We start from the raw sequence: 25049 nt of genomic DNA on the forward strand, positions 1-25049 counted from the left end.
TCATTAGGAAAGGAATATTTAGAAAGACAGAAAATATCATATTGCCTCTTTATAAAGTCATTGTATACCCACATCTTGAATGCTGCATGCAGATCTGTTCACCTCATCTAAAAAGATATACTGGATTTGGAAAAGGTACAGAAAGGGCAACAGAAATGATTAGGGGATAAGGAACAGATTCCACATGAGGAGAGATTAACAAGACTGGGACTTTTCAGCTTGGAAAAGAAATGACTAAAGTATTGGGGGATATGTTAGATGTCTAGAAATTCATGAACAGTATGGAAAAAATAGAATAAGCAAATGTTATTTACTTCTTCACTAACCACACAAGAATCTGACCCAATCAAATTTATAGGCAGCAAATTTAAAACAAACACATTTAATTGTTTTTTCATGGTCAACTTGTGGAACTCTTTGCCAGAAGATGGCAGAAAGGCCCAAAGTATAACAGGGTTCCAATCAGAACAAAATAAGTGCAAGAAGGATAGGACTATCAATGGCTACTGGCCAGAATGGGCAGGGATGGGCTGTGTCTAGACTACATGCCTCTGTCGGCAGAGGCATGTAGATTAGACACATAGGCAAAGGCAAATGAAGCCGCGATTTAAATGATCGCGGCTTCATTTACATTTACATGGCTGCCGCGCTGAGCCGACAAACAGCTGATCAGCTGTTTGTCGGCTCACACGCTAGTCTGGACGCTCCCCTGCCGACATCAAAGCCCTTTGTCGGCAGCCCCGTTATTCCTCGTGAAATGAGGTTTACCGGGGCTGCCGACAAAGGGCTTTGATGTTGACAGGGGGAACGTCCAGACTAGCGCGCGAGCCGACAAACAGCTGATCAGCTGTTTGTCGGCTCAGCGCGGCAGCCATGTAAATGTAAATGAAGCCGCGATCATTTAAATCGCGGCTTCATTTGCCTTTGCCAAAAAAACAAATCTACATGCCTCTGCCGACAGAGGCATGTAGTTTAGATGTACCCATGATGTCCCTAGTTTCTGTTTGCCAGAAGCTGGGAATGGGTGACAGGGGATGGATCATGATGATTGCCTCTTCTGTTCATTCCTTCTGAAGCACCTGCCATTGGCCACTGTTGGAAGACAGGATACTGGGTTAGATGGATCATTGGTCTGACCCAGTATGGCCATTTGATGTTCTTATACAGTGCTGAAATGTATCTGCCCCCTGCTGTAACCCACTAGACCCCACTCTCCTTCCAGATAGAGCCCAAAAGTCCTGAAGGGGTCTCTCTCATTCCACAGAGGTAGTAACAAAGTATATAAGTATATATAAAAAACTTTAAGGCTAACCAGTGTCCCTTAAGTGACTTGCCACAAGATGTCACAAGATGTTAGTGTTAGAGCTGAGTGGATTTAATATTTATTTACATTTTTGTATACAGGTTGGACCTCCCAAAACAGGAACTCCCTCATCAGGCAACATCCATGGTATGGCAGGACCATGGGTGTTCCTGGACCAGGGAGTCCCAGCTTGGAGCCCCAGTGGCAAGAGGGCTCGTAGTTCAGAGCCCAGCAGGACTGGGTTTGGTACTGGTGCCGCAAGGCCGGGAACATGGCAGTCATGGCAGCCGCAGTAGCGGGGCTGCGGCCAGAGACACAGCAACCATAGCAGCCTCAATAGTTGGGCCAAGGCTGGAGACACGTCAGCCCCAGTAGTGGAGGTGGGGCCATGGCAGTGTGGGCTGCCAGGGCCACAGCATCATGGCAGCATGGCAGGGTGAGGTGGGGCGGCTGGGGACCACAGTGGGGAGGGAAGGTGGTATGGGGAGCTGGTAGCAGGAGATCTTCTCTGGTCCAGCAAATTCCCCCATTCTTGACCAGTCAGGCCCCAGGGATGCCAGACCAGAGACACCCAACCTGTATAGGAATTAGATACAGTGCTCCTGTCAGCTAATTGCTAAGTTATCTGCCAAAAAAACTAGAGTTTTCCAGTGCCATAGTAACCCTAGAAAGAAATTATATGTGTGGGAGGGAGAGGGCAAATAGGATCATCCCCCCCCCCCCATTTGCTGTTTGGTTTGTATTAAGCATGCTCAGTAACACTGCTGAAGCTGCTGTCCTCAGTCTGCCTCCCCATGCTCTCACTCTCTCCCATCATGGTATACACAACTCCCCCCCCCCCCCCCACCTCCAGTCAAAAGCTGATCATTCTAATAAACCAGCCAAAAGTTCCTCTCCCTGCTCCCCCTTCTTCTTGGCATTTAGGAACCAGGAGTGTTTGGTTACTGAAGGGTCATTTGGAGGTCACCAAGAGGACCTACCGATGTCGTTAGTGTTTCTATACCTCAGTATTCCTCTTGCAAAATGAGGATATTGCTGTGCCCTTTCTCCTACCCTTTGTCTATCTTGTCTCTTTAGATTATAATCTTTGAGGCCTGGGACAGTTTGTCAGTAAGCATATGTGCAGTGCCTAGAAGCAGGGGAGGCTGATCTCAGTTGCAGCCTCTAAATGTTACTGTAATAAAAACTCCATGCTCAGCATGTCAGAAAGTTGGATTGTTGACTCAGAACCACATGGCATTCTGATTAAAATATGAGCACTACACTAAATCAAAAAGCAGAAATCAATGAATTAAAACCTGGATCATTTACAAGTCTCAAAAAGTAATCATTAATGGCAAATCACCAACATCTGGGAGTGCTTCTAGTGGGGTCCCAGAGGAATGGGCCATTGGGCTTCTCAATATTTGTATCAATGTCCTGGAAGAAAATTATGGAATTAAACTGATAGAATTTTCAGGGTGGGACAGTAAATAACAATGAGAATTTGTGTTTGGTACATAGGGATCAGGTTTGCTTGGTAATCTGGGCCCAATTAAATATGTGTTTTTATACGGACATTTATAAGGTCATATATTTGGAGGCAGAGAATGTACGCTCTGCTTATGAGTTAGGAGACCATATCCTGGGAGGGAATGCCTCTGAAAAGTACTTAAGGGTCAGGGTGGATAACCAACTGAACATTAGCTTCCAAGGTTACAAAAGGGGCTGACTTCTTCCTCAGATGCATAAACAGAGAAATATTGAGTCAAAGTAAGGAGATGATATTTCCCTCTGCGTACGGCATTCCTCAACCGCCACTAGAACACTCTGTCAATTCTGTGTTCTCACTTCAAAAGAAAAGTTGGAAAACTGGATAGGATTTGGGAAAGCTACAAGCATGATCTGAAACACTGGAATAAATGGCCTAGGGAGGTTGTGGAATCTCCATCATTGGAGATATTTAAGAGCAGATTGGATAGACATCTATCAGGGATGATCTAGATCAGTGCTTCTTAACCAGTGGTATGTGTACCCTCAGGGATACTTGAGAGAAGTCTGGAGGGTACATCAACACAAATGAAATTTGGAGAAAACTGAATTTTGGTTTTAAGTTTTACAGCACATTATTATTTTTTTACCTTTTTACACCCAAAAATGTCATCACCCGCCCAGCTACCATTAAGTTGTTTAAACAAATGTGTTGCAGTGGTAGAAAAAATTTGTGTGTGTCTGAAAACTGTAGGTACTGGGGGTACTTATAATACTTTTTTGAAAAATGGGGTACTTTATAAAAAAAGGTTGAGAAACACTGATCGAGATGATGCCCGGCCCTGCAGCAAGGGCAGGGGACCTGATTTGATTATCTCTTGAGGACACTTCCAGTTCTAGGATTCTATGATTATATGAAACTCGGGGTATATCTACACTTGCTCCCTATCTTGAGACAGGGATGCAAATGTAGTGTACCGAAATTGCTAATGAAGCACGGGATTCAAATATCCCGCGCTTAATCAGCATTATCGCGTCCAGCTGCCATTTTGAAATCACATTATTGCGAAATAAAATGCCCCATGTAGCAACTGAGATTTAACAGTTATTTCAGGAGAAGGGTTTTCTCTCGAAATAACCCTGTTACACGGGGTGTTTTATTTTGCAATAATGTGATTTCAAAATAGCGGCCGGACACGATTATACTAATTAAGCACGGGATATTTGAATCCCGTGCTTCATTAGCAATTTCGGTACACTACATTTGCATCCCTATCTCGAGATAGGGAGCAAGTGTAGACATACCCTCAGAGAGCATGCTTTGAATAAGCGACTTAGAAGCTCAGTCTGTACAGTTTACCAAAGACAAGTTTAAGTTATCTGCACAGGGAAAATCTATCTGATACTAGAAAGTTTTTTAACCTAGCAAACAAAAGCATAATGAGATTCAATGTCTGGAAGATGAAGCTAGTAAGAGTCAAATAGGAAACAAGATGCAACTTTTTAACATTGAAGATAGTCATACAGGGTATGTCTACACTACAAAGTTAATTCGAACTAACAAATGTTAGTTCGAATTAACTTTGATAGGCGCTACACTAGCGCTCCACTAGTTCGAACTTAATTCGAACTAGCGGAGCGCTTAGTTTGAACTAGGTAAACCTCATTGTACGAGGACTAAGACTAGTTCGAACTTACTAGTTCGAATTAAGGGGTGTGTAGCCCCTTAATTCGAACTAGTGGGAGGCTAGCCCTCCCCAGGTTTCCCTGGTGGCCACTATGGCTAACACCAGGGAAACTCTATTGCCCCCCTCCCAGCCCCGGACCCCTTAAAGGGGCACAGGCTGGCTACGGTGCCCGTGCCAGGTGCAAGCCTGCCAGCACCCAGCTAGCAGACCCTGCACCTGCCACGGATCGAGCCACCCACCCGATACCCCCCAGCCCTCCCCCTCTTCCTGGGACCAGGCTGGCAGCTCCCGGGAGTTTGCCCAGGACCACAAGAGGCGGGCACCCACCTGGTCTAGTGCGGACATCGTGGACCTCGTCCATGACCTCCGCACTAGGCACAGGAAAGTGGCCGGCTAGGGCAGGAGAGCTGCCAGCCTGGCCACCCAGGAGCAGGTGTGCATGAAAATCAAGGTGGTCCACTGAGACCCCCGACCCTGAGCCCTGAGCTTACAATGGCCGTCCTGGGTCAGACCAAAGGTCCATCTAGCCCAGTAGCCTGTCTGCCGACAGCGGCCAACCCTAGGGACCCTGGAGGGGATGGACCGACGACAGTGACCAAGCCATTTGTCTCATGCCATCCCTCTCCAGCCTTCCACAAACTTTGGGCAGGGGCACCACTCCTACCCCCTGGCTAATACCACTCGATGGACCCAACCTCCATCACTTTATCTCACTTCTCTTTAAACTCTGTTCTAGTTCTAGCCTTCACAGCCTCCTGCAGCAAGGAGTTCCACAGGTTGACTCTTTGCTTTGTGAAGAACAACTTTCTCTTACTAGTTTGAAGCCTGCTACCCATTCCTTTCCTTTGGTGTCCTCTAGTCCTTCTATTATGGGAACTAATGAAGAACTTTTCTTGATGCACCCTCTCCACCCCACTCATGCTTTTATAGGCCTCTATCCTATCCCCCCTCAGTCTCCTCTTTTCTAAACTGAAAAGTCCCAGTCTCTTTAGCCTCTCTTCATATAGGACCTGTTCCAAACCTCTGATCATTTTAGTTGCCCTCCCCTCTCCCATCCTCTCTCTTCCCCTCTCCCACCTCCTTTTCCCAGTCTCCCCGAGTTTTGTTCAATAAAGAGAGATTCTATTTTTGACCACACGTTTTCTTTATTTTGTACATCAGGAAGGGGGGCTAGGGAAGGGTAAGTGGAAGGAGCTGAGGGAGGAATGGGGTACGAGCCCCCAATGGGGAGGACTGGGCTGGCTCTGCGGGCTTCTGGGGGTGGAAGCTCTCCTGCAGCCCCCCAGTTGTCCCCTCTCCCCAGATGGCAGCCTGCGGCAAGTGCAGCTGGTCTGATGGCCGAGTGCTGTGATGTGCCCAGTGTGGGCACTCAGGGCACTCCAAGACAGGACTGCTTTGCAAGCGGGGCACCCCTGAGAACTGTCTGTCCGGGGTGGGGGTTGGGTCCCTTTAAGTACAGCTCTCGGCTAGCCTGAGGCAGCAGCTCCACGCTCTAAGTCCTCCTCTGATGCCCTGCCGGCACTGCTTCCAGCCATCCTTAACCCCGGTTCAGGGTCCACTTAATGTGGACATGCTAGTTCGAATTAGCAAAACGCTAATTCGAACTAGTTTTTTAGTCTGGATGCGTTAGTTCGAATTAGCTTAGTTCGAATTAACTAATTCGAATTAGCGCTGGAGTGTAGACATACCCACAATGAAACAGTTTACTGCGGGAAGTGATAAATTCATCACCAGTAGGAGTCTTTAAATGCAAGACTGCATGCTTTTCTAAAAGCTAGGATCTAGTTAAACACAATGCACTGAGCATAGGGGAGAATAATTCTCTCCATCGCAAGAATGACCATGTGAAGTCCTATGGCCTATGTTATGCAGGAGGTCAGACTAGATAATCTGAGTGGTTCTTCTGGTTTAAAAATCTATGAAGTTATGAATTGCTCATCACTCCGCACTAAACTGTGCTGCCTTAACAAAATCTATCAACAAAGAAGTGGACTAACTCGGTGTGATTGATTTTATGCACAATAAATACCCAAATTAGTGCTTGAAGAAGGGCCAAAGCTCCAGTCTATTATGGGACCTGCTAATGGCCAAGCTCCAGGAGAGTAGCAGATAATGGGAAACAGGCTGCTATAGCACAGAGAAGCGGGAATCTCCGGGGTAAGTGGTGACCTACCTGGCATCCTGTGCTTTGTGGAGAATAGCATTATGGGCTGAAATCAGCTCTACAAATAGAGACTATCACCACATTTAAGGTGTATCAAGAAGTCACCCACTGCAAAGTCAGTACCAGTTTGTAAATTCCAAGAAGGTAGGCTGGACTCATAGTTAAGCCACTGGAAAGGGACACAAGAGTTTTGGGTTCACTGCCTGGCTCTGCCATAGATTCCCTGAGTAAGTTATTGCAAGTCTCTCTCTGTGCCTCAGGTTCCCCATCAGTAAAAATTTGGAGTCTAAAGCTTTTTTTCTCCCACACTTTGTCTGCACCAACTGTAGGTGCTTTGAGGGAGGGACCATCTCGCAGTATATGTTTGTACTGTGCCTAGTGCAACAAGACCCAGTTTTAGTTGGGGCCAAAAACTCCATAACTCATCTTCCCACCAAGTCTCTCCTGATTTAGAAACCATAGTTTGAGATGCCAGGAGATTCTGGTGTCAGTTAAGAGTTTATAGTGATGGCCTGTGAGCTAGTGACATGTCCTTCTCCAGTAAATCATGGAAAACGGAAGTGGGAAAGGCAGACCATATTAGATACCATCTAGCCCATCCAGCAAGGAAAAGGCAGGATTGTTCACTGTAGTTCGTTTTCTAGCTTTTAGTCCCACCGTATTTTCAATGGCCCAAGCAATGGAGTTTTCAACCTGTCAGTGGCAGCTTTATGTTGTCCCTTCCTCCCCTTTCCTTTCTCCCTTTCTACAAAACTCCTGTGTTGCTCAGGGTGTGTCTACTGTGCGGGCTGGCCCCAGCCTCTGACTCAGGAGTGAGTTCAGCCTTCCCCGCCACCTTCATCGGCACACAAATCAGTCTGAGTCACGTCTGCAAAAACTCAGGACCTGGGACCTAGGAACCTGCTGAGGGGGTGGGTCAGAGCCCAAGTCCTGCTCTGACTTGACTCCAGAGCCTATCATTCTGCAGTGTAGACACAGCTCATGCCAGACTCAAGTCAGAAGGTCTGCATTGTGCGGTATGGATGTGTTAGTACAGTTGTAAGTTCGGGGTCCAGCAACTGTAAACCCAGGTTAACTATGCAGTGAGCACGGGGTCAGGAACGCTGCACCCACAAGCTCAGGTCCCATGATGCAGAGCACGGTGTCTCTGTACCCTAACTGTCCCCACAATCCCTATTTGGGCTATTCTGACACAGCTCCATTAATTGCTCCTGTTACCTTAGTTCTCATATTTAATATCTGTGTCCTCAGCTCATGCCTGCTTCAAAGAGCATTGGAGTCACTGGGAATCTTTCCATTAGCTTCAGTGAGCTCTTGCATCAAGCCAGCTTTCGTGTTCAGGTTGTCTGTCTTATCTCTGACGCAGGTTGTTGCTGACCTATTGCTGGTGTGTGTTGAAACCAGACTGTAGTGTCATGCTACCATTAATTCAAATACTTTCAAACAATTTAAAAAACACTGGCTCTGGAAGCAGCAAAAAGAGGTAGGAAAGGGGAGAAATTTCAGTGTTGGAAATCCTTTTTTGTCCAGGACTAATGAGAGGGCAGTTCATAGGAACTTTTATAGGCTCAGGGAATTTGGAATGCCTTGACTTGGGTTCTATGGCTTGTGAGCACAATGTTCTGAAATGTATCTGGAGAAGAGATTCAGGAAGGGCACAGAAAGATCCTTTGGGTGAAATAAGATGCCATGGGAATCTCGGCACAGAGCCACAGCTCATTTACGAGACCTTTTGAGCAAGAAAAAGCAGAGAGAACTTTTCATTTAAAAAAAAATCTTTAAAACCTCTGAAATATCAGCTAAATGTTGAAAGCAGCCTAGAGAAACCCTGGTGCTTTACATAACATGAAAATGGTAAGAGGGCTCCAATTCTAGAGTCATCCTACCCTGCTTAATGCAAGCAGGGAGTAGCATGCCAACAACACCCAACACACAAAATACTGTAGTTTTTCCACCTTGGATAATGGAAAGAGTGAACATAACATTGTTGGAGAAGCTGGATGGAGGTCAAGGTCAAGCTGACCTTCAGGTTGCACCTGAGTTTTAAACCTGTCTATGGTAAAATTCACCCCTAATGGAAGGCCTAGACTCTACTTGCATCACATTTAAATTCCTAGAACTAGGGGGGATTGTTAGGCTCTTTGAGTCTTTGGCACAGTCCTGAGTGGGGGGCGGGTGGAGAGAGAGAGATGCATTGCAGGAATGAACTGAGAAAAGAGAAACAGCATGGAATAGAGGCCTGCAGGCAGAGTAAAAGAGAGACCTAGGAGCAGATAGAAGAGTTCTCAGTGGAGTATGAGAAAGAAGCCCAGGACCAGAGTGGGAGAGAGAATAAAATTCAGGGCAAAAGGCCTGCGAGCAGATAAAGAAAGTGAACATCACCCCATGAGTTCTGAGTGCAACTTGCCAAGTAAGTTGCACAAGTATTACCCTTATAAACCACTGACCATTTGAGGGTCTTCCAAGAAGCCCAGTAAGATGTTCCTCAAAATATCCTATTCAGTAACAGAGGTCCTCAAACATCTCACTGAGTGGCAGGGTTCTCCAAACATCTTGTTGAGTTACATGAGGTGGATCCCCCAAGATATCTCAATACTTCATAGTGGGGCAAAGTCCTTCCCGTATCTAAACACCACAGTTCTTTTGGAAAAGTCAACAGCTGCTACCAAGAGGATGGCTAGACAGATAACTAAAATCCTGGATCTGAACACCCCTACCTTTGGGACCCAGACTTTTTGTTTCACAAGCTTTAGTTGAGTTTTATCTGCAGAGCCCAACACAGCTGCTTACTTTGATTCGTGATTGGCCTCCAGAACAGGCAGGAATGTTCATCCATCTCTGAACCAGAGCCGAATAGAAAAACAGAAATAACCAAATCAAAACCTCAGGAGACAGAGATGGTGACCACAAAAAAAGAGAGTAACTCAGTTATTCCTCAGGTTATTACCTTTTGAACGGAAACAGTGTAATTGAATATTTCTCTCCAATGATGGTCATTCATCTTCATTCACCTAACTTGATATCAATAGCTGCCAGGTGGTGCATGTGCCCGGGACATCCAAATAAGATTATATCATCATACTCTTCCAACTATTGTCAATAGTAGGCTCAAGAGTGGTGGAGAGGAAATTGAGTTATCCCAGCACATGTTATATGATTACAAGTTTGAGGAAAGCACACTGAACCCATTTAATGGGATTAGTGTTTGAATTGTATTCTTAAAGTTGTCATAACCCTGCTGGTATTGCTTTATGCTTGGGTTCAGAGAGCACAGCATCACTCCTGTCAAGCGCTGAGTATTCCATAGTGTGCAGATGGAGGAGAACAAGAAAGAGAAAAGGACTGACCTTTTTGATCCAGATACACACGCCTGGGACAAAGACTGAAGGATGCACACAAAGGAGCTGAAAGGAACCAAACAGTCTCGTTAGCAATATGTGATGCAACCAGAGTTCTAAGAAACAGCTTGATTATCCAAGAGCCTGCCTGACACGCTGAAGCGCTGCTATTTTACTCAGCAGCCAGTCACAGGACTACATTCCTGAGGCTTGGGTCCCTCATCTATCTAGGTCCCTCCTGGAAACTGATGTCTCCCCTCCAGTTCCACTTATCACATATACAAACCATTGTCAACTTCAGTAAGAAAACTAGTGGCCTGAAAGTCTATTCCCATCTAACAGAATTTCAGTGGAGCTGAAAGTCTCAGTCAAGTTCCCAGTAGACAGGCATCTACATCACAGTAGGTAATGAGGGGCATCCTTTACTTGAAGGGTCAAAAGAAATGCCAAGGACTGAAAAGAACACAGATTGAGGCATGTTTGTAGAGCAGACTCCACGGTCCACCTGCCTTAGGGTGGCCAGATGTCCTGATTTTATAGGGACAGTTCCAATATTCGGGGCTTTGTCTTATACAGATGCCTATTACCCTCCAGTCCTTGTCCTGATTTTTCACACTTACCATCTGGTCACTCTGTCTGTGCTATACATGGAGATAAACAAAGGACCTCATTCTCCCGAGCTATCAAGCCAACAATTTTCTCCAGCACCTACTTTGTTTACATGCATGAGTATAAATACGTTTCTCATAATTTACTAGCAGTTCAACCTTTCTGATTGTGACTGAAATGTTATTGTTCATATGTAATCAATTCTCTTATTTAGGTCACAGTTTGAACATACAGACCCAGATGTTCAAAAGTTCTCAGCAGACTAAAGCTCTTGTTACTTGGGCACCTAAATAAATGGGTAGATTTTAAAAACTGCTTATTCCATTATTGTCAGTGGAAGCTGCTGGGGGCTGTGCATTGCTGAAAATATATTCCTCAGTGTTTTAAATCTGGTGCACTGCTATTTTGAAATGACACCTACCTTTACATGATAACCCATTACCTCTTAATACTAGAAGGCTGCGTCTAGACTGGCTGCTTGAATTTGCACAAGAACACTGACGATCTAATGTAAGATTGTCAGTGTTCTTGCACAAATACTATGCTGCTCCCATTCGGGAAAAAGCCCTCTTGCGCAAATGTATTTGCGCAAGAGGGCCAGTGTAGACAGCTAAAAAGTGTTTTGCACAAAAAAGCCCCAATGGCGAAAATGGTGATCAGGGCTTTCTGGCGCAAAACCGCATCTAGATTGGCACGGATGCTTTTCCGCAAAAAGTGCTTTTGCGCTAAAGCGTCCGTGCCAATATAGATGCTCTTTTCCGCAAATGCTTTTAACGGAAAAACTTTTCCGTTAAAAGCATTTGCGGAAAATCATGCCAGTCTAGACGTAGCCAAATAGCATAGAATAATATCTCTTACTACATAGAATACTGTGTAGATGTTGCACTAGCGAAAGCACTTCTAGCAATATGGAAGTCACCTCTTTTTCTCTTGTCCTATTGATGTGTCTAGAATAGTGTCTCAACCTTTTTTTATAAAGTACCCCTTTTTCAAAAATAAATTATAAGTACCTCCAGTACCTACAGTTTTCAGACACACGATTTTTTTTCTACCACTGCAACACATTTGTTTAAGCAACTTAATCGTAGCCACGTGGGCGATGAAATTTTTGGGTTTAAAAAGTACAGAAAATTATAAAGCGCTGTAAAACTTAAAACCAAAATTCAGTTTTCTCCAAATTTCAGCTGTGTTGATGAAAGCCTCAGACGTCTCTTGAGTACCCCTAAGGGTACTCACACCACTGGTTGAGACACACTGGTCCAGAACATCCATGACGGCCTACCTGTATTCACATCAAGGGGCTACCTAAACTTTGTCAAAGTTAGGACTCTGAGGACAACTTGCCAGGAGCCTGTATTTACACCTAATTTTCATGAAATGGAGCAGATGGCTGCTGCCCTCATTTTAATATAACTGAGTGGGCCTTGCAGACTACAGAGCCCAGCATGCAACGTTCCAGATGCATTCCAGAGGTTGTGGAGTGTATGTCTGGACTTCTTTAATCAAGTTAAGACACTGCATGCTGGCCCTTTCATTCCCATCCTTGCATTAATGATGAGCTGCATTTGTTGAATGCTGCAGGATGTATCAGCCCATACATCTGTCTGTGCCTTGTTGTGTGTGGAATATCTCTGAGCAAAAAAAAAAAAACCTCATCCACCCCTTGCCAAAAATAATTATGCTTTCATACGTGACTGCTCATCAAGCAAATCCTGGCACTTCTGCAACATTCTAGTAAAGAACGCCGCATGTCTCACTCTGTTCACTGATGATGGATTTCTTTTAACCCTCACATTTTATGACTAACATACAGAAGCTCCTTGTGAGGCTGATTGTTGTAAGATATTGTTCCACTTCTGCACCTGCACCTGAATTGAACCACGCTCCTAATGTGTCTCTAAACTTCTGTTGGACCTGGGATTAACTGCAGGAGAGCAGTTACACATCCTAAATCCCCAGCTGTCATAAATCCTTTTCACACATTCCCTCCCTGCATTGTTCAGCAAGTTCATCATGTGCTCAGGGATAAATCCCTTGGCACAGTGGTTTCACTTTTTTAAAATACATTTGGTAACCAATTTTGTCAGCACTTTCACTTGAGAAATGTAGATTTTAGATCGCAATACACTGGGGGCAATCCGAGCTGCCATGTGCGGGAGGCAATGGGTTGAGGAAGGAATCGCTTTGAAATAGTCAAGATACACCGTGCAGATTTAAGCAAAGTTATAACCGCAACCCTCCTAGGGGTTGGCATTGTATTGGTTTCAAAATCAATATGGTTAAATGCATGCAACAATCTCTGTGTGGACCCGCCATAAACACAGGTATCCATGCGGACCTGATCTCTCCTGGTGTCTGAAATGAGGCAAGAGACCCTCTCTCCCCTGGGTTAAGGGGATAAATCTAGCCCAGATCCATGTTCCCATGCAAGAGCCTTTTGGTGGCCTTTGTGATATTAATTGGGGGAGGTGTGTCCTCATTCCAGTTCCTATGGGGGTGAAATGTACTAGTCCTGTGGGGGGGGGGCAGCAAAAATAGGTCTCAGAGGATGTGCAAGCCTTGTGCTGGTTTTCTGGACAGGGATGAATTTACCCATCATGAACAAATATCCATGGCGCAGGACACTGGATGAAATCATGTCCATGGTGAAGTCAGTGAAAGAAATCCTATGACATCAGAGGGGCCAGGATTTCACCTGTGGTCACAGCAGACTGTCATTGGCACTCACTTGCAATTTCAGGCCAAACAATGAAAGGGTCATTAGAGACTGAACTACCCCCTCTTCTCTAAAGGCAGTCTTTCTAGGCCAGAACTGAAGTATGTTGGAAGATCAAAAAAATAGTCTGAAGAAGAGAAGATTGAGAGGGGAGATAACTGTTTTACACGAAGGAAGGAGAAAAATTGTTCTTCTTAATGTCTGATGACAGGACAAGAATCAATGGAATTAAACTGCAGCAAGGGAGGTTTAGGTTGGACACTAGAAAAAACTTCCTGTCAGGATGATTAAGCCCTTATATAAATTGCCTAGGGAGACTGTGCAATCTCCATCACTGGAGATTTTTAAGAGCAGGTTAGACAAGCACCACTCAGGGATTGTACTTGGTCCTGCCATGAGGGGAGGAGACTGACTAGATGACCTCTCAAGGTCCCTATGGGTATGTCTACACTACCCCGCTAGTTCGAACTAGCGGGGTAATGTATGCATACCGAACGTGCAAATGAAGCCCGGGATTTGAATTTCCCGGGCTTCATTTGCATAAGCCGGCCGGCGCCATTTTTAAATGCCGACTTGTTCGAACCCCGTGCCGCGCGGCCACACGCGGCACGGGCTAGATAGTTTGAACTAGCAAGCCATTCCGAACTATCTGTACACCTCGTTCCACTGGATCTGGCCCATGGTCACCTTACTGGAACCCTTAAGTAGAAAGCAGCTCACGCTTTTTAAAAAGCCAGCTGCTTCCCACTCTGGATGGCTGGGGAGAGAGGAGGGAGTTTTTGCATGCTGCTCCCAACACCCTCCTCCCACAACAAAATCCCTCAGCTCCTATTGGCCAGTTTCCAGCCAATAGGAGCTGAGAAATTTTTCTGGGGGCAGGGGCAGTTTGGGAAGCCTTCTCTCTTCCTCGCCCCCTCATGCCTGGAAGGGCTGCTAGTTGGGAGCTGCCTAGGTAAGTGCCTCCCAGCCAGAGCCTGCCTCTGGCACCTCACCCCCTCTCTCCCCTCTGATTACCTGCCTCTGGCCACCACCCAAACCCTCTGTACCCCTTTTCCCCTTTCTCCCAGGTCACAACTCCCTCCCAGGCCCTGCACCCCTCTTACCCTCCCTGTGGGCCAGAATCCTCTCCTGCACCCATACCCCCTCCCTGATCCTGCTACCCAAACCTCTGCCCCAGGTCACCACTCAAACCCTCTGCACCCCCTTCATCCAGGTCACAACTCCCTGCCAGACTTTGCACCCCCTCCTAGAGCCTCCCACTGAGGCCAAAATCCTCTCTTGCCCCCTTAGCTTCTCCTGGACCATGCACCTCAAGCCCCTGCCCCAGATCACAGCCCCCTCCTTCATCCAAACTCCCTCTCAGACCCCTCTCTCCCTCCTGCATCCCAGTCCTCTACCCAAGCTCCCTTCTGGACCCAACCTCTGTCCCAGACTGTACACCCACTCCACAGAAGTACAGCCCTTGACCATCAAAAATGCTCACCCCTGATCTAGAAGCTGTCAGTTTCTAAAGCTGTCACTCAAGCCCCTACCTCCAGAATAAAAATCACTTAAAAAAAAGTCTAGATACTAATTACATGAAAATCTGTTAGAGGCCAATGAATGCTTCCATAGCCCCAAGTGGCTCACCACTTCTACAGAACCCTGCCACTGAGGAGGGTCCATTCCAGCAGGTCAGCAGCCGGTCCATTCAGATGAAAGCCCCATCAGGAGGAAAGTGACTGCTTAGGAAAGGGATATTTTCCAGATGCACCTGGAATGTGACAGGAACCATGAGAGGGATGAAGAGACCCAGCTGGGATAACAGACTAAAACACACAGGTAGGCACAGGTCCCAAAAATAAGCATCTTGGAAAAGAGATGAATTGATTGACAGATCATTATTACATCCAGGAGTAATCATCTGACCACAGTCACATGGCCCATTGCCAGCTGGCATCATGAAGCCATCACTGTTATTCCTTCATTGCCCAGTAAACACTGCATCGAGCGCACAGCCCTTGTACAGCTGAGATAACCTAAGAATGGAAGCACAGAAGCCAAAATCACCTCCTTGAACAATGAGAACCCAGGTAAGCAAAGCTGCACCAGAAGAATAAATATTTCAAACATTTCGGTCTGTGGTTTTTCTGGGGCAAAGTGGGGTGGTTGTTTTAATTCGGACATAGTTCTGCTATGTCAAACAGGCTGGTGGCGGCCATGAGGAGCTTATGCGGTGCCCTCATTGTGTAGAGGAAGATAACAAGTGCAAAGCCAAGGGCTTAAAGATTGATGCCAACATACCAGACTGGGTAAACGTGCCCTGGCACTCTAGACGAGGTGAGAACTTATGCTCAGCTTTTGATAAGGGGTTGTTTCCTAAGAGCTCCGAACAGTCTAGTGTAACTCCAGCAGGCCACTTTCTTATCAAAGGTCATGGAGAAATTTGGGGGGGCAAAGAGATTGTGAAGGTTTGTTTATTTTTGTTAATGTTCCTGACATTGTACCTCGTGCTGGCAGAACAGCCAAGTGGAAGCAGTTCCATGGCAGCAATGGAAATTCCTCAGTCTATCAGCAAAACAGCACAGGTCAGCATATGGAGCAGCTTTGCACTGACATTTGAATAAGGAGCTGGCACGGAAGGATTGGGGAGACAGGGTTCAGAAATAGCAAGAATCACTTAGGTATATTAGAATGTTAACCAATCCCCCCGCAGTGTATTCAAAGGAGGTTTCGCTACAACATGATCAAATACGTTGATCCAAATGGGGACTCATGGCCTTTCACCGAATATGTACTGTTGACATGTTGCGAGGAAAGAAATTCTCAGGCAAAATTATCTTCGATTTGAATGATTGAATCAGGGTTGGAAGAGTTGGCCAATTGAGGTCTTGTCTACACTAAACGGAAGATCGCAGCTGCCATGATCAACCTTTCGGAGTTCGATTTAGCTAGTCTTAACTAGTTAAGACTCACTAAATCAAACTCAGAGGTCGTCCCCGCCAGCATCCAGTACTCCTGCTTTTGCAAGGAGTAAGGGAAGCCCATAAGAGCATTTACTCCTATCGGCCTCCCACTGTGGGGGCACCACCAAGCTCAGCTTAAGGTAAGCCGACTCCAGCTACACAGTCTACTCTGCTGGAGTTGTGTACCTTAAGCTAAGGTGCGAGGTCTAGTGGAAACCAGGTCTCAGTCACTTTGGGTTTTGGTAGATGAGACAGTTGCTTGCTTCTTGTTTTAACTTGCCATTGTAGGCCACATGCCTCTGTAAAGTGAATTAATTCTGAGCACTCAATAGCCATCAACCAGAGAGAGTAGAACCAAAGTCTTGACCTTCATTTGCAGCACCACATCCTGCAGGATAAAAGAAATAACTCACCAAAATGTCTTACTCACACATTTTGAATGCAGGCCAGGGACTCATCACTGGAGTCTTCCTACACTTCCCTGGCTTCCATTCAGACCATAAAGAGCAGGATGGTTTTGTGGGTAAGAGATGTTCCTAGAACTCAGGCGCCAAAGCAGGTCCAAGCCCGGATTTCCTGTCTGACTTTGGCCAAGTCTCTTCATTGCCTGGTGCCTAACGTGCCTCTTTGGACATTGGTGAAAGTGATCTTGCCCAGAGCGTTATGAAGTTCAATTGCTCATGTATGCTAAGCTTTTAGATACCTCAGAGACAGGAGCCATATCAATGCACATTCATGGAGTTTAAGGCTAGAAATGACAATCAGAACATCTTACCTCCTGTGTCTCACAGGCCACCAGCACCACCCAGCACCCTCACTCTGACCCCAACCCCCGAAACAAGACCAAAGCCTTGCAGCCCTCAGGAGACAAGTGCCACAGGCAGAGGCAGGAGGGGCTGAGGTGCACTAACACCCGAGGCCTCCCCAGTGGCAGGGAAATGATTAAGTGTGATATACCCAGATAACTTTGCAAGTGACTTGCACTCACATATTTCAGAGGAAGATGGAAAAAAACCAAGGTCACTGCCAATCTGGCCATGGAAATTTTTCTTCCCAACCCCGCATACAGTGAGCAATTAGGCCCTGAGCATGTGTGCAAGAATCAGCCTAGACCAGTGGTTCCCAACCTGTGGTCCGTGAGCGGCTGGGGGTCCATGGCAGTACTGTAAGGGGCCCGTGTGGAGCCCCTCGCAACTAGCACGTCCTTCAACCCACGTTGCTTCCCGCGGCTTGGGAAGCAATACAGGCCGAGGGATTTGCTGGCTGGTGGCACAGAGCCACAGCTGAGCTGAAAGTCTTCATGCCAGCAGTCAGCACATCCTTCAGCCTGCGCTGCTTCCCCAGCGGGCTATGGGACACCACTAGGGAAGCAGCGTGGGCTGAAGGATATGCAAGCTGCAGGCACAGCTATATTGTTGGGGGGGTCTGTAAAATTGTAATAGATTGAAAAGGGGTGTGTATGCTAAAGAAGACTGGGAGCTACTGGCCTAGACAATCTGCTGAATATAGTGAAAAATAGGAAATCTACCCCCAAAAATGTCACTACTGCACGGTTGGTGATGGTGAATGGTCCGTGACCATGCCTCAGGACTGGGAACGGCATGCTAGCATCAAAGAATGCCAGTTGGCTACTGCACCAGCATCCTGCCCTGCTTTCACACTTCCTACAGGAGTGCCTAGTATCACCATATGAAAAGCCCTGGACCATAAATGGAGGACTGGACATGATCACAAGTAAAGTATGTGTGCTATTGACTTATTTCCAGTGTAGGAAAGACAAATTACCCTAAGATGGCCAAAGACTAAATGGGATAGCGTAATGGAGGAACTTGCCATGGGGTATGTGTGAGATACCAACAAGGCTGCGAGGTGTAGGATTTCACTCCTTTATTCTTGGAGTTGAAAACACCTCCTATTTTCTTCCCTTCCATATATCCTCTCCACATTCTCTCTCAGCCCTCTTTTCTGCTCTTTTCATTATGTCAATAGTGCAGAATGGCCAAAAGATTCTCCAGCACCTGAGGAACGTGCAAACAATGGAGATAAAAAGTAAAAACCATCACTGGAGATCTGAAGAAATTTGTCCCCCACCCCCTCAGGTAATGCCCAAGACAAATTTCTTCCCAATCGCCATCCCAGTCCTTAATGTTGGCTTAGCAGTGATGAGGTTCCCTCGGAGTTATGGGAGAAGAATCAGAGCCCAGTATCCTATTATTCACAGGGTGACAGATATAGAGAAAATTAGGGTAGAAGCCATGATAATGAACTTTTCCCAACAGCTTTCTTTGTCATGCGGTTAAGAAAATACCACTGGTCAACAAATACAACTGTGGTATCTTGGTCACTAATCTCTTGCCCATGACTGTGGTTAGAGCTATCTTGGATCATTTAGAGTTTCAAGCAACCGGAAGGTAGTTAGAATTTTCCTTGTAATGATGTTTTGGCTTCATTTCCTCCACCTCCTCCTGTTACTTTTATTTGATCTGGTAAATATGAGACTTCCTAGGATATGGCTTTTGTATTTATTCATGGATCCGATTGCACTGGTGTTGCTATAACTGCCATCTCTGGGGAAATGCCTGTCGGGGAGGAGGGGAATCATTTCCTTGTTTGTTCAAAGCAATCACATTAAATTCATACCCAGCTGGGCTAACTGTGTGATTGTTATGAAGATTAATGTGATGATTAGATCCTGAGGCTGAGAGATGGCCCAACAGCTGTGGAAACTGTCCAAGGGCTGCACACACTGAAGGTTTCATGCGGGGTTCAGAGTGGCATGACAGTGTGCAATGTGTTACAATCAGATGGATTACACAGGTAAAGAGATAGGGTCATGGAGGAGCTACCAGCTTGCAAATACATTCCTGCAGGAGCTCCGCCCATTAGGGATAGGAATGGCTAGCATATGGAGACCTGGCTCCCATGTGCAAACCCAGTTTCACAATCTCAAACCAAGCACTTGACATCCACGGGTTTTTTACTGCAACCCTAATGATGGGAGAGAAGCAAAGCACCACCTTTATATATAACCCAGACCTCCTGGGTATTTCTTTTGTGTGGAGCCGGGGGTGGGGACAGGGACAGGAGGTGCAATTAACGGTGACAAGCACCCTGGACAACACATCCTGAGCCACAGGGATCTGTATTTATTCTTCCTCCATTCTTCATCACTGGTCCAAATCAGGCCACTTCACCTCCCATTTCCTTTCTGTCTCCCACTCACATTGCAGCCTCTTTTTCCCTGCCGGCCCCAGCACCTGGAATTCCTTTCCTGGTGTAGCAAGCCTCCATTCCATGAAGCCTATAAATCCTACCAAGAAAGGCTTGCTATCGCTACTCCCCTCCTGGGTCTGCACCATGATACATCCCTTCTCTGGACACCCCATGCCTTCACTGTGAGTATATTTATTGTCCTGTAGGCTGGAAGGTCTTTGGGGTCTTGTCCCCTCTTTGTTCTGTACAGTGCCACAAACACTGTCAGTACCCAACACCTAATAATCAATACCAGTAATTACTAAAGAGCCTAGACCTTCCCCTTTGGAAATGTTTTATCACATGTTCTACCTGGTTAACGGAGACCAGAAATATTTGACCCCTGTGTTCTTTTTCACCTGCTGCGCTTATGCCATTGGCCATGAGTCTGCCCAGAGCTGAGCTAAAGAATGTGTCGTTGCTAATGTATAACTGTGGGGTGTGAAGCAGCATGTGAGAACAGCACACACAACTGGTGTGAGAACAGGCGGCCAGAGTGGAAAGAGATTCAGTTATCCTGTGGCACTGGGACTGCACATTGTTCAATGTGCCCTTCGTGGGAATGGGATTTTGCACCCATGCTGACATGGAGCATGTAACATCAGAGTTTAGGAATCTGCATAGGCTGCCTCTGAGCTCCCAGAGGTTGTTTATAACCTGTAAAGCCTAAATGGCTTAGGATCTGGTTAGCCCAGAAACTGCCTCTCTCCCCACACCCTAGGGTATGCCTCGTGAAATGATGTTTACCGGAGCGGTCGACAAAGGCTTCCCTTGTCGACCGCGGCGCGTCCAGACTGCCCCGCTGTGCCACCAAACAGCTGATCGGCACAGCGCAGCTGCCATAATGATGTAAATGAAGCAGCGATTATTTAAATTGCCACTTCATTTTCCTATGTCTAGTAAACTCAACTATATGGCTCTGTCGACGGAGCCGTGTAGTCTAGACATACCCCTAGTGCTGCAGCTTGTGTCAGTGGCGTTGCTTAACCTGGGGCTTCCTTCCTCCTAGTTTAAATAGAGAGGGGCTGGCAGTAGAGCATCAGAACTCGCTTTTCCTTGGCCTGCCATAGCCTGACTTTGTTTACATTCCAGATGTTAATAGAGGAGGGAGAAAAAATATTCTCCTTAACCTCTGAGGATAGGACAAGAAGCAATAGGTTTAAATTGCAGTAAGGGAGGTTTAGGTTGGACATTAGGAAAAACCTATCAGGGTGCTTGAACACTGGAATAAATTGCCTAGGGAGGTTGTAGAATCTCCATCTCTGGAAACTTTTAAAAACAAGTTAGTCCAACGTCTTTGAGAGATGGTCTAGATCATAGGTTCCCAAACTGGGGGGCGTGAAGAAATTCCAGGAGAAGTGCGAGGCGACCCAGCCACATACATACCCACTGTCAATCTCACCCCAAGTTTTGCTGCTATTTTTTTGGGAGGGGGGGTGAGAGGGTTTCTCAAAAATCAAAAAGGTGGGCGTGATGCCGAAAAGTTTGGGAACCACTGGTCTAGATAATTTTTAGTCTCGCCACAAGTGCAGGGGACTGGACTTGATGATCTCTCAAGGTTCCTTCCAGTTCTAGTGTTCTATGAGCTGTATAGTCCATCTTTACTTCAGGCAGTTATGAAGGATTGGGCCGAGTGATATGAGGACACAGATGGAGCTTGCAAGGTGACTGGGACAATTCACTGGTGGTTTTTCATTATTGCATTTTGATATTTCAGATTTCTAGCCAGTGGACTATTTTGGGAGAGGAGATTCTTTAGCAAACAGGGGAAAAAATCAGTAATTCACTTTGTGTAAGAAACAGTGTGGGAATTGATTGTAAACTGCCACAGGGCATGGGTGCAAATGGCACATGTCTGAGCACAATTAGGATATTTGGTTCCAGACGTTCTTCTGGCTTGCACTGCTTTGAAACAAAAGGCCCTTTACCTCCCCTTGTCTCATGCTGTCACTTCCCAACCTGCAATGTTGGTTCATATCTCAGTGGGCCCCATGAGAGTACATGAGCTAGCGGAACCTGCAATTCTCCAGTCAGAACGCCACTGTCTTTGATTTAATGCTGCTCTGTGTCACAATGCAAGACCTTTTTGGTGGCATCACAAAAATCCCACCTCCCAAGTAACAAGCTGGAACTACAGCTGGAGGCTGAAGTAAACGTGGTCTTTTCCTGGTATCTTGATAGTTCTGACGCAACACGGCTAGGGCATTCTGTCAGCCTGGAACCGGCGGCATCAAGCTATTCATCTCTTTCTCTGCACAAAGAGACCGCTGTGTGCGTAACCTTGTCTTTGGGATTGACTCACCCAAACCACAGAAATGCACTTTGTGAGCTCAAAACCCACCAAGGCTGGACAAAAAAAAAAAAAAAGACATCTTATTTTTTCCCCGTCAGGTGCCTCTTAACTGTCTATCACAGAATTTATATACCAGGCAGTAGCACGGCCTCTGAGTACCTGCTACTAAAGAGAGGTTTATCACTGTCTTGCTATATCCACAGCATGACACGAAAGGACATGACACGAGATGAGCCAGACACACCATGACATGAGCAATGCAGGCAGTAGTGGGATGCTGTGTATAATATATGGGCATGGTACAAGCAATCATGATGACCCCTGTCAGCAGCTGGCCCCAGCAAAGCAACAGCCTGCATTCACTTCCCAGTGACCATGCAGCCCGTAACAGATTCTCATCTTTGGAAGTTCTCCTGTAGCTGAAGCAGGGGGAAGCTGCGTTTTGTTGTGCTGAAAGACCTTTGCTTTATTTCCTGCTGACCACCGCGTGGTCTCTGTGTGCACCCCTGGTTGATTACAATGCTGTGGCATGCGAGAGCTCCTGAGGATGTGAATCCCAGCAAACAATGAAGGAGGATGGGTGATTTTGTAGGTAAAGCACTAAACTGGGACTCCAGAGACTTGGCTTCAGTTCCTGCCTCTGCCACAGCCTGGCTTTGTGACCTTGAGCAAGTCGCTTCAATGCTGTGTGCCTTGATTCCCCCTTCATAGCAGGAGAAGAACCGTACTTCCTTGTGTCAAAGGGGCAGGAGCGGATGAGAGTTTTGTGGGGCCCAGGGCATGGGGCCTGTTGAAGCGTGGGATCCGGGGCAGCCACCCTGCTCGCCCTGCCCTATATCTGCCGCTGCACAGGTGTGCTGTGAAGATAAATGCTTCCGTCGTCATTCTGAGTCTCAGGTTCTATGGTCATGGGAGCTGTAAACAGACAGCAGCTGCCACCTTGACCAGTCACAATGCAGCATGCAGTGACACCAGCTTACACCATGTGACAGGACAGAGCATCGGTCCTTAGAGAGGGAAAATAGCAAAAACATTTGCGACTGTCCCACTTTCCTGCCAACATATTTTCATTATGTAAAGATAGATCCTGGCAGCCCTGAGGAGGCCAAGAGTTGCCCTGGCTCCTCCCGAAAGGAGAACCTATCAGGTAAGGATGCCAGCATACCAGGCTGGGTAAATTTGTACAAACACTTCAAATAACAATAGGTGGCCCGGCTATCTGATAAAGGCGCCCTGCAGGAGTCTGGCTGCGGGACAGAGGGAATCAGAGGTCATGCCATGAATTTCAGTTATGTTGATAGGAAAGGAGCCAGATAGCATCTACAGCCCCAGAGAAGGGAAATAAAGAACCAAAAACGTAAACGGTTGGCAAACAGCAGACTAGAAACAGCTTTGGGGATGACAAGAACAGGGAGTTTTATAGCATTACGGGGCAGCCCCAGTTACAAACATCGATATGTCTGCTCTGTAGCACAAGACTACGTATTTCCTCTGCCTACTATCCCCGGTTCAGCACAGGCCTGTATATGAGCCTTGCACTCAACAACTCAAATGAAGAACAAATAAACATTGTAGACACATTTTAAATAAATCTCTTAAATAGCTGCCACATTCCACTCCAAAGGGAGCTGCATTTCAACATTAGAGAGCTGCTTCACATGTGTACTCAGAGCTTAACAGATAGAGAGATTACACACACAAAGTGCATACCTTGTGCTTTGCGACCCTTCTGTATGAGAGGTTCAAACCCTTCTACTGTATTATAGTCTAATTACGCCGGCGATAGAAAAGTCCCAAAAGATCACTAGTGCATCCCTTACTTCAATAACCCAAGAATGCTCCCTAGAGTCTAACATTCAGAATTTTGTCCCCTCTGTTTCCACCACTTTCCTAGAGAGTTTACTCTCCCTATCTCCCTTGCACCAAAAGGCCACCAAAAGCATTGGATCAGGTCTTCAGTGATCTAAATTCATTACAGTTCAGTCTGATGTAGTTCGTAGTCCAGTTCCTAAAGCGCGGCTTCCCTTCTTCCTTCTCCCTCCCACAACCCACCATCAGAAAGAGCACTAATTAGCACTCACAGGTGACCTCAGCAAAGGAACCGAGACACTAGACACATTGATGACAGCAAGGGTTAGAAGCTGGATTGTGCTTACCCATGCTGCACCCCTCGCTGCGCTTCATAATAACTGTCAGTGATTTCCACTAGCATGAAATTCACTTCTCCCAGGAGCATGGGCTGCTCTCCCTCTCTACTGCAGCTCCCAATGCTGGGTCTCGCCTCTACCCTCACTCTTTGTCTCTCATGGTTGTCCAGATTCCCAGCTTTAGCTCAAAGTACCCCAGTCCTCTCACTTCTGCGGCATTATCTTGGGGTGACAGGGCGGGCTTGGCTTCCCTCCGTGCCACACACACACCGGGTCTGGCTATGGCAGCGTCCCGCACAGAGAGAGGACTTGTATCCCTGCCCACTGGAGGAGAAGGGAGCATGGCGTTGGTGGGAGGTGCGTGTGAGCGGCAGACAGCGCTTGCTGGGGAGGGTGCTCCTGGGGTCCCCTCCACTTCCTTCCCCTCCCAGAAGGCTCCCTTGGCAGGGGCTTGGTGTCCTCCGCCTCGCTGTGCTGTCCCCAGGAGCGGACGCTGCCCCGAAAGTGCAGGCATGCCCGTGTGCAGCACTGCTGTGTGTGTGTGTCCATGTCCCCAGCCTCCTTCTAGCAGTAGCTTGTGGTGGGAGAGAAGGGCATCAGGAGTCAGGCAGGCCTCTCCAGGCACCCTGTGAGCCAGAGAACAAGGGTCCTCTGTTGCAGCCTCCAGGGGCCGTGTGCCCTGGACTGGCGCTCCATGGGCACCCACATGCACATGGAGCGCCAGGCTGAGCAATCCCCGGGCTGAGAAGGCCAAGTGAGAAGTGCGCAGCAGCCCTTCGCTATCTGTCGCCACCAGCTGTGGGTTTAGGGAAAGTAACGGCCCTCACCTGATGGGCCTTCCCTGGCTTTGGACAAAGCCTGGGAGACATCCTGGAAGGTGGTACCGGCTCCAGGGCAAGAATGACCTCCTGGCTGGCGGGCATTGAGATGGTGCTGGCCTCGTCAGGCTCCCCCTCTTCCTCCTCGTCACCGGCTCTGCCCCCATGGACAGCAATGACAGTTGTCTCCCACTCAGAGTCCACAACTGACCCCCCCCCCCCCACAAGATGTGGTACAACTGATCATAATAGGTATGGGAGTGGGGTGCCACCCTAGAGCAGGGGCTGCTCTCCCTGGCCTTGGCA

The 25049-nt window shown here is 47.0% G+C and overlaps 1 long non-coding RNA gene across 1 annotated transcript in view; it reads right to left on the bottom strand.

The window, feature by feature from the left end:
- The window catches only part of LOC142827997 (uncharacterized), a 222580-nt gene that overhangs the window by 104997 nt on the left and 92534 nt on the right, over positions 1-25049 (bottom strand). The window contains exon 4 of the long non-coding RNA XR_012902861.1: positions 9973-10029. This is a non-coding gene — a long non-coding RNA (uncharacterized LOC142827997). The remainder of the gene's footprint in view (positions 1-9972; positions 10030-25049) is intronic.

This window comes from Pelodiscus sinensis, chromosome 3 (genome assembly GCF_049634645.1).
Source record: "Pelodiscus sinensis isolate JC-2024 chromosome 3, ASM4963464v1, whole genome shotgun sequence".
Taxonomy (NCBI): Eukaryota; Metazoa; Chordata; order Testudines; family Trionychidae; genus Pelodiscus; species Pelodiscus sinensis.